At 39.6% G+C, this 11,449-nt stretch overlaps 1 protein-coding gene and 1 long non-coding RNA gene across 3 annotated transcripts in view; both read right to left on the bottom strand.

The window, feature by feature from the left end:
• Nucleotides 1–11,449, bottom strand: part of PSEN1 (presenilin 1) — a 76,355-nt gene that overhangs the window by 46,800 nt on the left and 18,106 nt on the right. The gene's annotated exons all lie outside the window — the stretch shown is intronic.
• Nucleotides 1,604–11,449, bottom strand: part of LOC125909365 (uncharacterized) — a 17,774-nt gene continuing 7,928 nt past the window's right edge. Inside the window, exons 1-2 of the long non-coding RNA XR_007453665.1 lie at nucleotides 10,183–11,449; nucleotides 1,604–10,083 (exon numbers count right to left, since the gene is read on the bottom strand). The exon at nucleotides 10,183–11,449 is cut by the window's right edge and continues 7,928 nt beyond it. This is a non-coding gene — a long non-coding RNA (uncharacterized LOC125909365). The remainder of the gene's footprint in view (nucleotides 10,084–10,182) is intronic.

Raw genomic sequence — 11,449 nt, forward strand, 5'->3', positions numbered from 1 at the left:
GGCGCTGAGACAAAGGGGGATGACGACCAAGTGAATAACCTCTAAACTTCAGCAGCAGGTGATAGGAGAAAAACCAGCCAAAGAGATTAAGAGAATAGGGGGGAGCCTGGGCGGCTCAGTCAGTTAAGTGTCTGACTCTTGATTTCAGCTCAGGCCACGCTCGCACTGCTGGTGGGTTTTCAAGCCCCACATCGGGCTCTGTGCTGGCAGTGTGGATGGAGCCTGCTTGGGATTCTCTCCTGCTCCTCCTCTGCTCCTCCCCTGTTTGTGCACACTCTGACTCTTGCTCTCTCAAAGTAAATAAGTATTAAAGAAAAAAAGAATGCTACGTTAAAAAACAAAAAAAAGAATAGGGGAGAGGAACCCAGGAACCCAGAAATTCCAGGAACCAATACATCACAGAAGCCAAAGGAGAAGTACATTTCAGAGGTGTCATCAACAGTCAGGCTGTATGAGAAATGAAAAGCCACCGAATTTAGCAGCAGGAAGTTGGCCAATATTTTTACAAAAGTAATAAAGTTAAGAGGGAAGTCAGATCATAAATCATAATAAACTGGGGAATGAATGGAAACTGAGAAATTAAAGGCAATCATTCTTTGAAGCAAAAAAATTTTTAAAAGATGTGACAACAGAAGGGATTCACATTTGAAAACATTTTAGGGGTGTTAGAGATTTGAATGTACTTATCAAGTCACAGTACAGAGTTAGGACTAGTGGAAGAGACTGATGATATAAGCCAGGGAATAGGGTAGGGGATAAATGGAGGGGAACAAAAGGATCGAGGAGTTGGCCTTACAAAGGAACTGATGCCCTCTACTTCAGCCTGGAGGTCAGGAAGTAACTCTTTGACCTCACAGAGAAAGTATTTATGAAGACTCTCAAACCCTATGAGGAATGGGAAGGAAACTATTCCAAAGCACCAAAGGTAGAAATATATATACCACTCAACAAGAAAGATAATTTTTGCTGAACACACATCACTGGAGTGGCCAAGTCCAGTAGGAAGGAAATGAAGGCTCGGGAAGACAGGGACACAGTGTGACAGGTAGCTGAGGAGCAGAGTTGAGGGAATTCATATTTCTATTTTCTCTAAAGGAGGTGAAGTCATATGCTGATAAGAATGTTATGTTTGTGACTAGTGTTCAGCAATACAATTATAACCAACTTAATGGGTCGATTAATGTGCAGTATAAACTAAAATACAAATATGGGTGCCTAGGGGGCTTAGTCTGTTGCGTCCAACTTTGGCTCAGGTCATGATCTTGAGGTTCTGAGTTAGAGACCCACATCAGACTTGTTGCTGTCAGTACAGAGCCCTCTTGGTTTCAGATTCTCTGTCTCCCTCTCTGCCCCTCCCCAGCCTGCTCTCTCTCTCTCAAAAATAAATAAAACATTAAAAAAAAACCAACAACCTAAAATACAAATAATAATAGCTCTCTCTATATAGTATTTGATCATTTACAAAACATGCTCACATCATTTCATTTATTCTTTTCCTATGTTGAAAAAGATTTTGGTACATGAACACTAAAACAATTTGTTCAAAATCTCAAGTCCAACAGCAGAGGCAGGAATCAAATTGAAGTCTCTTGCTTTTGAAATCTGTTCTTTCTAGGGCACCACAGCTGTCCTATTAGGCTCCATGAACAGTGTAATTGGGTAAGTCTAGCATGAAAGAGGCAATCATAATATGTTCTTTCACAGTACTCAACTGGATGTTCCAGTTTATAATGAACGCCAACCCCACCCTGCCCTGCCCTTGAAGCTGATATGGGATGCTAGAGCACTGTCTAATGCACCCTTCCTCTTTATAGTACCTCAGATACTATTCTTAAAACTGACTATAGGTTTTAAATTTTTTTAATAAAATTTATTTAAACAAGTAAAACTTTCACATGGTTCTAAAGTCAAAGAGTATAAGAAATAAGAAAATCTCCCAGTAACTCTCTACTTAGTTGTCTCATCCTCCAGGTTACCAGTCATTGTTCTCTGCAAATCCTTTCAAAGTTTCTTTAGGTATATACAAGCAAATACAATATATATTCTCATTCTGCCTTAACACAGAAATGGTAGCACAATAAATGCACTCTGTATTTTTATTTCTTTGCTTAACTACGGATCTTAGAGATTTTTTTACACACCAGTACATAAAGTACACCCTTATTCCTTGAAAAAAAAAAAAAAACAAAAAACAAAAAAAAACTTAAACCAGCTACATAACTAGTGTATGAATGTATCATAATTTATTAGGCCAATCCCTAAAGACAGACATTTAACTTCCTTCCAACTTTTTGCCATTAACAAACACTGCTACAATGAATTCCCCCTGCAAGTTGTTTCACATGTGCGGAACATATTTGTAGGTAAGTTTCCTGAAGTAAAACTGCTGGGTCAAAGTACAAACACATTTGAAGTCCTGATACAATTGCCAAATCCCCCTCCCTACGGGTTGTGCCAATTTAAAGACTCAACAGTATAGAAGAGTTCCTATCTCAACAAGCCCTTGTCAACACAGTAAACTATGAAATGCTTGGCTTTTTACCAATTTGATAGGTTAAATATGGGCTCGCAGTATAATTTTAACTTCTATTTCTTTTATTATTAGGAAAGATGAGCATTTTTTTTTCTATTAACTAAGTATTCATATCCTTTGCCATTGGCTTATGCTACTTAGAACCATATTTGGTACTTTGTTTTAGTTTCTAGGTATAATTACTACACTTACTAATTAATTTTTTAAAAAGTGAATGCTCAGGGCGCCTGGGTGGCTCGGTCGGTTAAGCTTCCGACTTCGGCTCAGGTCATGATCTCACGGTCTGTGAGTTCGAGCCCCGAGTCGGGCTCTGTGCTGACAGCTCGGAGCCTGGAGCCTGTTTCAGATTCTGTGTCTCCCCCTCTCTCTCCCCCTCCCCCGTTCATGCTCTGCCTCTGTCTCAAAAATAAATAAATGTTAAAAAAAAATTAAAAAAAAAAGTGAATGCCAGATATATAGGAGACAAAGGACAGATAACGTATTTGTTCTCATGAACTGATTTCAAACAGGGGGAGAGAGGTAATAAATGTGGGATGGTACTATAACAGGGTGATGTGATAAAAAATACGTGGGATGGGACTACTTTTAGATAATGTGGTCAGATAATATCTTCCTGAGGAAGTGGTATTTGAGCTGAGACCTGAAAGATGAAAAGATGTGAAAGGCCTACTGTAAAGGATGAACTCAGCAGGTCAAGGGGTGTCCAACCCCTGTACATACCAAAGAAAGATTTGGCCTAGTTCCTGGGCGATAACCTCTAAGCCTTTGGAATATCCTGCCTGTTAAGAGTGTTTTTATTTACATGAAGCTTTGGGTCACATTGCTAACAATGTGATCTGTGGTGGAAGTCTTGGGCCACAAGGTATCTGCTTGACCTTGGGAGGGGCTGGAGAACTATGGTCAGTCATGTCTACATGATCAACGGCCAATAAAACTCCTGGACACCAAAGCTCAAGTAAGCTTCCTGGTTGGCAATACTCTGCATGTTGTCACATGCTGTTCCTGGAAGAATTAAGTACTGCTCCTCCAACTCCGCTGGGAGAAAACAACTGGAAGCTTGTGCCTGGTATCTCCTGGACTCTGCCCTACATGCATTTTTCTGTCACTAATTTTAATTTGTATCCTTTCTCTATAATAAACTATAACCAGTGAGTATAATAGCTTTTCAGAGTTCTGTGAGGCCTTCTAGCTAATCACTGAACATGAGCATGATCTTGAGGAGCCCCAAATATACTTGTGCATTGAAAACTACAAAATATTTGCTCAGAGAAATTAAAGAGCAAGAGCAAATACAGAAAAATGAGACTACATCAAACTTTAAGACTTCTTTGCATCAAAAAAACAATCAACAGAGTAAAAAAGAACCACAGAATGGGAGAAAATATTTGCGAATCATGTATCTGATAAAGGGTAAATATCCAGAATATATTTGGATGTAACACAACGACAACAAAAAACAAATAATCTCATTTAAAATGGGCAAAAGACTTGAACAGACATTCCTCCAAACAACATAGACAAAAGGCCAACAAGCATATAAAAAGATGTTCAAGGGGCACCTGGGTGGCTAAGTCGGTTACGCTTCCAACTTTGGCTCAGGTCATGAATTCACGGTTCATGAGTTCAAGCCCTGCATCAGGCTCTGTGTTGACAGCTCAGAGCCTGGAGCCTGCTTTGGATTCTGTGTCTCCCTCTCTCTGCCCCTCCCTGCTCACGCACGCTCTCTTTCAAAAATAAATAAAACATTAAAAAATAGCTTTTGGGGTGCCTGGGTGGTGCAGTCAGTTGAGTGTCTGACTCTTGGTTTGGGCTCAGGTCATGATCTCACAGTTCATGAGTTCGAGCCCCACATTGGGCTCTGGGCTGAAGGCGCAGAGCCTGCTTGGGATTCTGTCTCTCCTTCTCTCTGTCCCTCCCTGCCTTTTTTTTTTTTAAGTATTTATTTATTTACTGGGAAACAGAAAGACAGAATGCAAGCAGGGGAGGGGCAGAGAGGAAGCGAGACACAGAATCTGAAGCAGGCTCCAGGCTCTAAGCTGTCAGCAGAGCCCGACACGGGGCTTGAACCCACGAAGTGCAGGATCATGACCTGGGCCGAAGTCGGACGCCCAACTGACTGAGCCACCTGGGTGCTCCTGACCCTCTCCCGCTTCTGCCCTCTCCCTGAAAAATAAACTTAAAAAAAAAAAAAAAAAAAAAAAAAAGATGTTCAAGATCACTAATCATTAGAGAAATACAAATCAAAACTACAATGAGATATCATCTTATACCCATTAGGATGGCTACTAACAAAACAGTAACAAATATTAGGATGCAGAGAAACTGAAACCCTTGTGCACTATGGGTAGGAAGGTAAAATGGCATGGCATTTATAGACAAAAGATTAAAAGCAGAAATATCATATGGTCCAGCAACCCTACTTCTGGGTATATATCCAAAATAATTGAAAGCAATATCTTAAAGAGATATTTGCACACCAGTGGTCACTGCAGCATTATTCACAATAGCCAAGGGAGAGCTACTCAAATGTCCATCAACAGATAAAGAAAATGTGGTACATATGTATAATGGAATATTATTCAGCCTTAAAAGAGAAGGAAATCTTGTCACATGTTAAAACATGGATGAAACTCTGAGGACATTATACTAAGTGAAACAAGTCACAAAAAGACAAATGTTGTACAATTCTACTTGTTGAAGTATCAAGTATCAACTCAAAAAAACAGAAAGCATAATTGCGATTGCCAGGCACTGGGGGAAGAGGGAAACGAGGAGTTGTTCTTCAGTGTGTAGAGTTTCAGTTTTACAAGTTGAAAAATTTGTAGAGCTCTGTTGCACCACAATGTGAGTACAGTTAACACTACTGAACGGGACACTTAAAAATGGCTAAGATAGTAAGTTTTAAATTTTGTTATATATTATTTACCACAACTTAAAAAAAAAAAAATGTTTTTGGGAGGGTGCCTGGGTGGCTCAGTTAGTTAAGTGTTCAACTCCTGCTCAGGTTGTGATCTCGTGGCTCATGAGTTCGAGCCCCACATTGGGCTCTGTGCTGACAGCTCCGAGCCTGGAGCCTATTTCAGGTTGTGTCTCCCTCTCTCTCTCTCAAAAATAAACATAAAAAAATTTTTAAAAAAAATTTTAAAGACCTAAATAAATGTATGGATACGTTGTGTTCATGGATTGAAAGGCTCATGGTTGTTTCTTTTCTTTAATTTTTTAATTCTTTATTTTTAATTATTTTTAATTTACATCCAAATTAGTATATAGTGCAACAATGATTTCAGGAGTAGATTCCTTAGTGCCCCTTACCCGTTTAACCCATTCCCCCTCCCACAACCCCTCCAGTAACCCTCAGTTTGTTCTCCATATTTATGAGTCTCCTCTGTTTTGTCCCCCTCCCTGATTTTATATTATTTTTGTTTCCCTTCCCTTATGTTCATCTGTTTTGTCTCTTAAAGTCCTCATATGAGGGAAGTCATATGATTTTTGTCTTTCTCTGACAAATTTCACTTAGCACAATACCCTCTAGTTCCATCCACGTAGTTGCAAATGGCAAGATTTCATTCTTTTTGATTGCGAGTAATACTCCATTGTATATATATACCACATCTTCTTTATCCATTCATCCGTGGATGGACATTTGGGCTCTTTCCATACTTTGGCTATTGTTGATAGTGCTGCTATAAACATGGGGGTGCATGTGTCCCTTCGAAACAGCACACCTCTATCCCATGGATAAATGCCTACTGGTACAATTGTGGGTTGTAGGGTAGTTCTATTTTTAATTTTTTGAGGAACCTCTATACTGTTTTCCAGAGTGGCTGCACCAGCTTGCATTCCCATCTTTTTTTTTTTTTTTTTAATTTTATTTATTTTGAGAGAGAGAGAAAGCGTGAGTGAGGGACGGGGTAGAGAGAGACAAAGAGAGAGAATCCCAAGCAGGATCTGTGCTGGGATCAAACCCATGAACCATAAGATCATGCCTGAGCCGAAGTCAGATGCTTAACCAACTTAGTCACCCAGGCTCTCCAAGACTCATTACTGTTAAGGTGTCAATTATACCAATACTTCACTCCCAGCTGATCTATAGATTCAATGTAATCTCAGTCAAAATTCCAGCAGGCTTTTTTTGTAGAAACGCTTGCAAAATCCATATGGGAATACAAAGGACCTATGTTATCTGAAACAACTTGCAAAGTTAGAGAATGAATGCTATTTGATTTCAAGACTTCTTATACAGTTACAATAATCAAGAAAATGTAGTGGCACAAAGACCGACAAATAGACCAACAGAACAGACCAGAAAGTCCAGAAATAAAAAGATACATATTTAGACAATTGATTTTTGCCAAAGGTACAAAGGCAATTTGGTGGAGAATTTTTCAACAAATGGTACTGAAACAATTGGAAATCCAAATGGAGAAAAACGAACTTTTTCCATATCTCATATGATGTACAAAAAAATTATACTATACAGACTTAAATATAAAACCTAAAACTGTCAAGTTTCCGGAAGAAAACATACAAACTTTTGAGAACCTGAGTTAAGCAAAGATGTTTTAGATATGACACCCAAAAAAAGGTCTACAAAGCAAAAAACTGATACAAAAGATTTCATCAGTATCTAAACCGACATAGTTCCACTTCTCAAAAAACACTGTTAAGAAAATAAAAACGGGGCGCCTGGGTGGCTCAGTCGGTTAAGCGGCTGACTTTGGCTCAGGTTGTGATCTCGCGGTCCGTGAGTTCGAGCCCCGCGTCGGGCTCTGTGCTGACAGCTCGGAGCCTGGAGCCTGCTTCTGTTTCTGTGTCTCCCTCTCTCTCTGCCCCTCCCCCGTTCGCGCTCTCTCTCTGCCTTTCAAAAATGAATAAATGTTAAAAAAATTAAAAAAAAAAAAAAAAAAGAAAGGAAAGAAAAGCACCTAGGTGGCTCAGTTGGCCACCAAGCATCCACCGAAGCATCCAACTTCAGCTCAAGTCATGATCTCATAGTTCCCTAAGTTTGAGCCTTGCTTTGGGCTCTCTGCTATCAGTGAAGAGCCCACTTCAGAACCTCTGTCCCCCTCTCTGTCCCTCCCCCGCTTGCTCTCTCTCAAAAATAAGTATTTAAAAATAAAGAAAAGAAAAAAGAAGCCAGACAAAAAAGTATGTACTGTATGATCTCATCTGTACAAAAGTCTAGGAAGTGAAAACTAGAGTATAGTGACAAAAATTTGATCAGTACTTGCCTGGGGATGAGGAGTAGCTGTGGAGAGGCAAGAGGCAAAGACTGCAAAGGAACACGAGGAACTTTGAGGGTGATTAAGTTCATTGACTGTGGTGGTTGTTTCAAGGATATATTCACATGTCAAAACTTATCAAATCGCATACTTTAAATAGGGGTAGTTTACTGAATGCCAATTATACCTCGATAAAGCTGTTCTAAAAAATAAAGGGTCTTTCTCAAAGGGGTGTGTAGGTGCTTTCAAAGTGTTAAATAAGGAGAGTAACACTAGAACTACTAATAGATTTCCAAAATGAAAAATCTTCGCAGCTAAATATTAAGATGATGACTTAGCATTAATTAAAAAAAACCACTTTTTTATTATGGAAAAAGTTAAAACAAATACTGCCAGAAATGTAAAATGAAGTCCCATGTGCCCTTCACTCAGCTTCAATTATTAACTCATGGCTAATCTTATTTCATCTATTTTCCCATACATCCTGCCCCTGTGTATGAGGCAAATTTGGATGCATCATTTCATTCAGAGGTATTTTAGCACAGACTTCTAAAAGATAAAGAACATATAGGCCTTTTGTGTGTGTGGCTTGGTAGGTCATTTCTATCTTTAAAAATAGACTTTACTCTTTAGAGCAATTTTAGGTTCACAGCAAAACTGAGCAGAAAGTACAGAGTTCATAGGGCCGTTGGATGACTCAGTTGGCTAAACTTCGGACTCTTGATTTTGACTCAGGTCTATGATCTCACAGTTAGGGGATTGAGCCCCAGGTCGGCTCTGTACTGACATCGTGGAGCCTGCTGGGAATTCTCCCTCTCCTTCTTTCTCTGTCCCTCCCCAACCAGCCCCCATGTGCCGGTGCACACATGCTCTCTCAAAATAAACATAAAAAAACAAAGTACAGAGTTTACATGTACCCCTTGCCCTCACACAGCCTTTCTACCTCATCAACATCCTATACCAGAGTGTACAATCAATGAATGTACATTAACATGTCACTATCACCCAAAGTCCATAGTTTACATTAAGGTTCAGTCTTGTGTCACATATTCCATGGGTTTTGAAAAATGTATAATAATATGTATCCACCATAGTATCATATAGAATAGTTTCACTGTCCTAAAAATCCTCTATATTCTGTTTATTTATCTCTCTCTCCCTACTACAACTCTGGGAAACCACTGATTTTTTTTTTTTTTTTTACCGCCTCCATAGTTTTGCCTTTAAAAGCTATTTTCGGGGGGCCTGGGTGGCTCAGTCAGTTAGGCGTCCGACTTCGGGTAAAGTCATGATCTCATGGTTCATGGGTTTGAGCCCTCCATTGGGTTCTGTCCTGACTGACAGCTCAGAGCCTAGATAGAGCCTGCTTCAGATTCTGTGTCTCCCTCTCTCTCTGCCCCTCCCTTGCTTGTGCTGTTTCTCCAAAATAAATAAGTGCTAAAAAAAAAATTTTAAAGCTATTTTTAAGGTTCAGAAAAACAAGTGCTATAGCCATTATAAATGCTTTCATTTCAGCGGCAGAGGGAAGGATTACTCACTATATAAATGTTGTAAGTGTCAGGGAGGGTGGGGTCCTTTGGGAAATGGTAAGTATGTGGGAAGTGAGTTCCTATGAAGCCAGATTCCCCACATCTCCTACACGATAAACTCAGAGGCTTTGTTTTAATTCCTTCTCCCTTCTCCTTACTTCAGAACAGGATGCAAGTACATGTCCAGCCACCCAAGGCATGCGAATCCTCAAACAGGGAGAATACTTCTCAAGCAGCAAAAACTGTGGAGGTATTTTTAATACAGTGTAGTGCTTGTTTTGTTTTGAACCTTGTTTTCTGTCTGCCTTTTTTTTTTTGTTTTGTTTTGTTTTTTAAGAGAGAGAGCATTTGCGCAAGCCAGCAGGGGAGAGGGGCCAAAGGAGAGAGGAAATCCCAAGCAGGCTCCAGGCTCAGCACAGAGCCCAACACAGGGCTCAATCCCATGACCCTGGGATCATGACCTGAGCCAAAATCAAGAGCCTTGGACACTCAACCAACTAAGGCACCCCTGCTTTTTTTTTAAGTTTTACTATTGTAATTAAAAGATTATACTTAGGGGGTGCCTGGGTGCTCAGCTGGTTGAGCATCCAACTTCAGCTCAGATCATGATCTCAGGGTACCTGGGTTCAAGCCCCATGTCGGGCTCTGTGCTGACAGCTCAGAGCCTGGAACCTGTTTTGGATTCTGTGTCTCCCTCTCTCTCTGCCCCTTCCTGGCTTGTGTGCTCACTCACGTGCTCTCTCTCTCAAAAATAAATAAATCAACTTAAAAAAAAAAAAAGCCTACTATTAACCATTACCTTATACTACTGATATAAGGTACTACCTTATACTACCTTAACTACTGATTGGATAAGCCAAAAAAAAAAAAAAAAAAAAATCCTACTATTAACGATTACCTTATACTACTGATTGGATAAGCCGTAAGTAACACACTATTGAAATTATCTGAAAATTCTCACTGTTACACATAATGCTTCAACAAATATGCTTGTCTACATTTCTTGGCACTCTTATGGTAATATTTGTATAACATAAATTTCCAAAAGTGGAAATCCTAGGTCAAAATGTGTGTACGTTTTTAGACTTAACTGCCAAATTATCTCCAAAAGGCCTATGTATTTGCAGACTCAATTGACAACTTGCTTCCAAATAAACAGAAACTAGGGAGCCTGGGTGGCTTACTCTGGTAAGCATCCAACTTCGACTCAGGTCATGACCTTGCAGTTCATGAGTTCAAGCCCCATGTCAGGCTCTGTGCTAACAGCTCAGAGCCTGGAGCCTGCTTTAGATTCTGTGCCTCCCTGTCTCTCTGCCCCTCACCTGCTTGCATGCGGTCTCTCTCTCTCTCAAAAATAAACATCAAAAAAAATTAACCAAATAAACACAAATTAAACTCCCATGAGCAACACATGAGAATGCCTATCTCCCCATATCTTTAGTAGCAAGGAGTTTCTTTTATTTTTTTTTTTACATTATCTCTACCCCCAACATGGGGCTTGAACTTACAACCCCAGGGTTGCATGCTCTACTCACTGAGACAGCAAGGCACCCCATAGTGGGTTTCAATCCTTGCTCACTGATAGGTGAAAAATGAAAAGTTTTCACTTCTGTGTTTCTTCTTATTATTAAGGTTGATCAACTAGTCTTTTCATATATTTACAGACATTAATATTTCTTCTTATATTAGCATTGTTCAAATCCTTTGGCCATGCTGTTAATGAATTGTTCATATTTCTTTTGACTTCATAAGAATTCTTTGTACATTAAGGTATAATGCATATATTATGCATATATTATGCATATATTATGCATTATCAGCATAATAATAATTTGTCCAGTTTATTTTTTCTTTTTTTTGTTTGTTTGTTTCTATTTGTTTTGTTTTTGCCCAGTTTATTTTTTTACTTTATTCATGGCAGTTATTGCCACACTTAAGTTTATAATTTTATATTGTGGGGGCGCCTGGGTGGCTCAGTTCGTTAAGCATCGAACTTTGGCATAGGTCACAATCTCACAGTTCGAGAGTTCGAGCCCTGCACTGGGCTCTGCACTGACAGCACAGAGCCTGCTTGGATCCTGTCTCCCTCTCTCTCCTATCCCTCTCAAAAATAAACATGAAGAGAAGAGAAGAGAAGAGAAGAGAAGAGAAGAGAAGAGAAGAGA

This window comes from Panthera uncia (genome assembly GCF_023721935.1).
Source record: "Panthera uncia isolate 11264 chromosome B3 unlocalized genomic scaffold, Puncia_PCG_1.0 HiC_scaffold_1, whole genome shotgun sequence".
Lineage (NCBI taxonomy): Eukaryota > Metazoa > Chordata > Mammalia > Carnivora > Felidae > Panthera > Panthera uncia.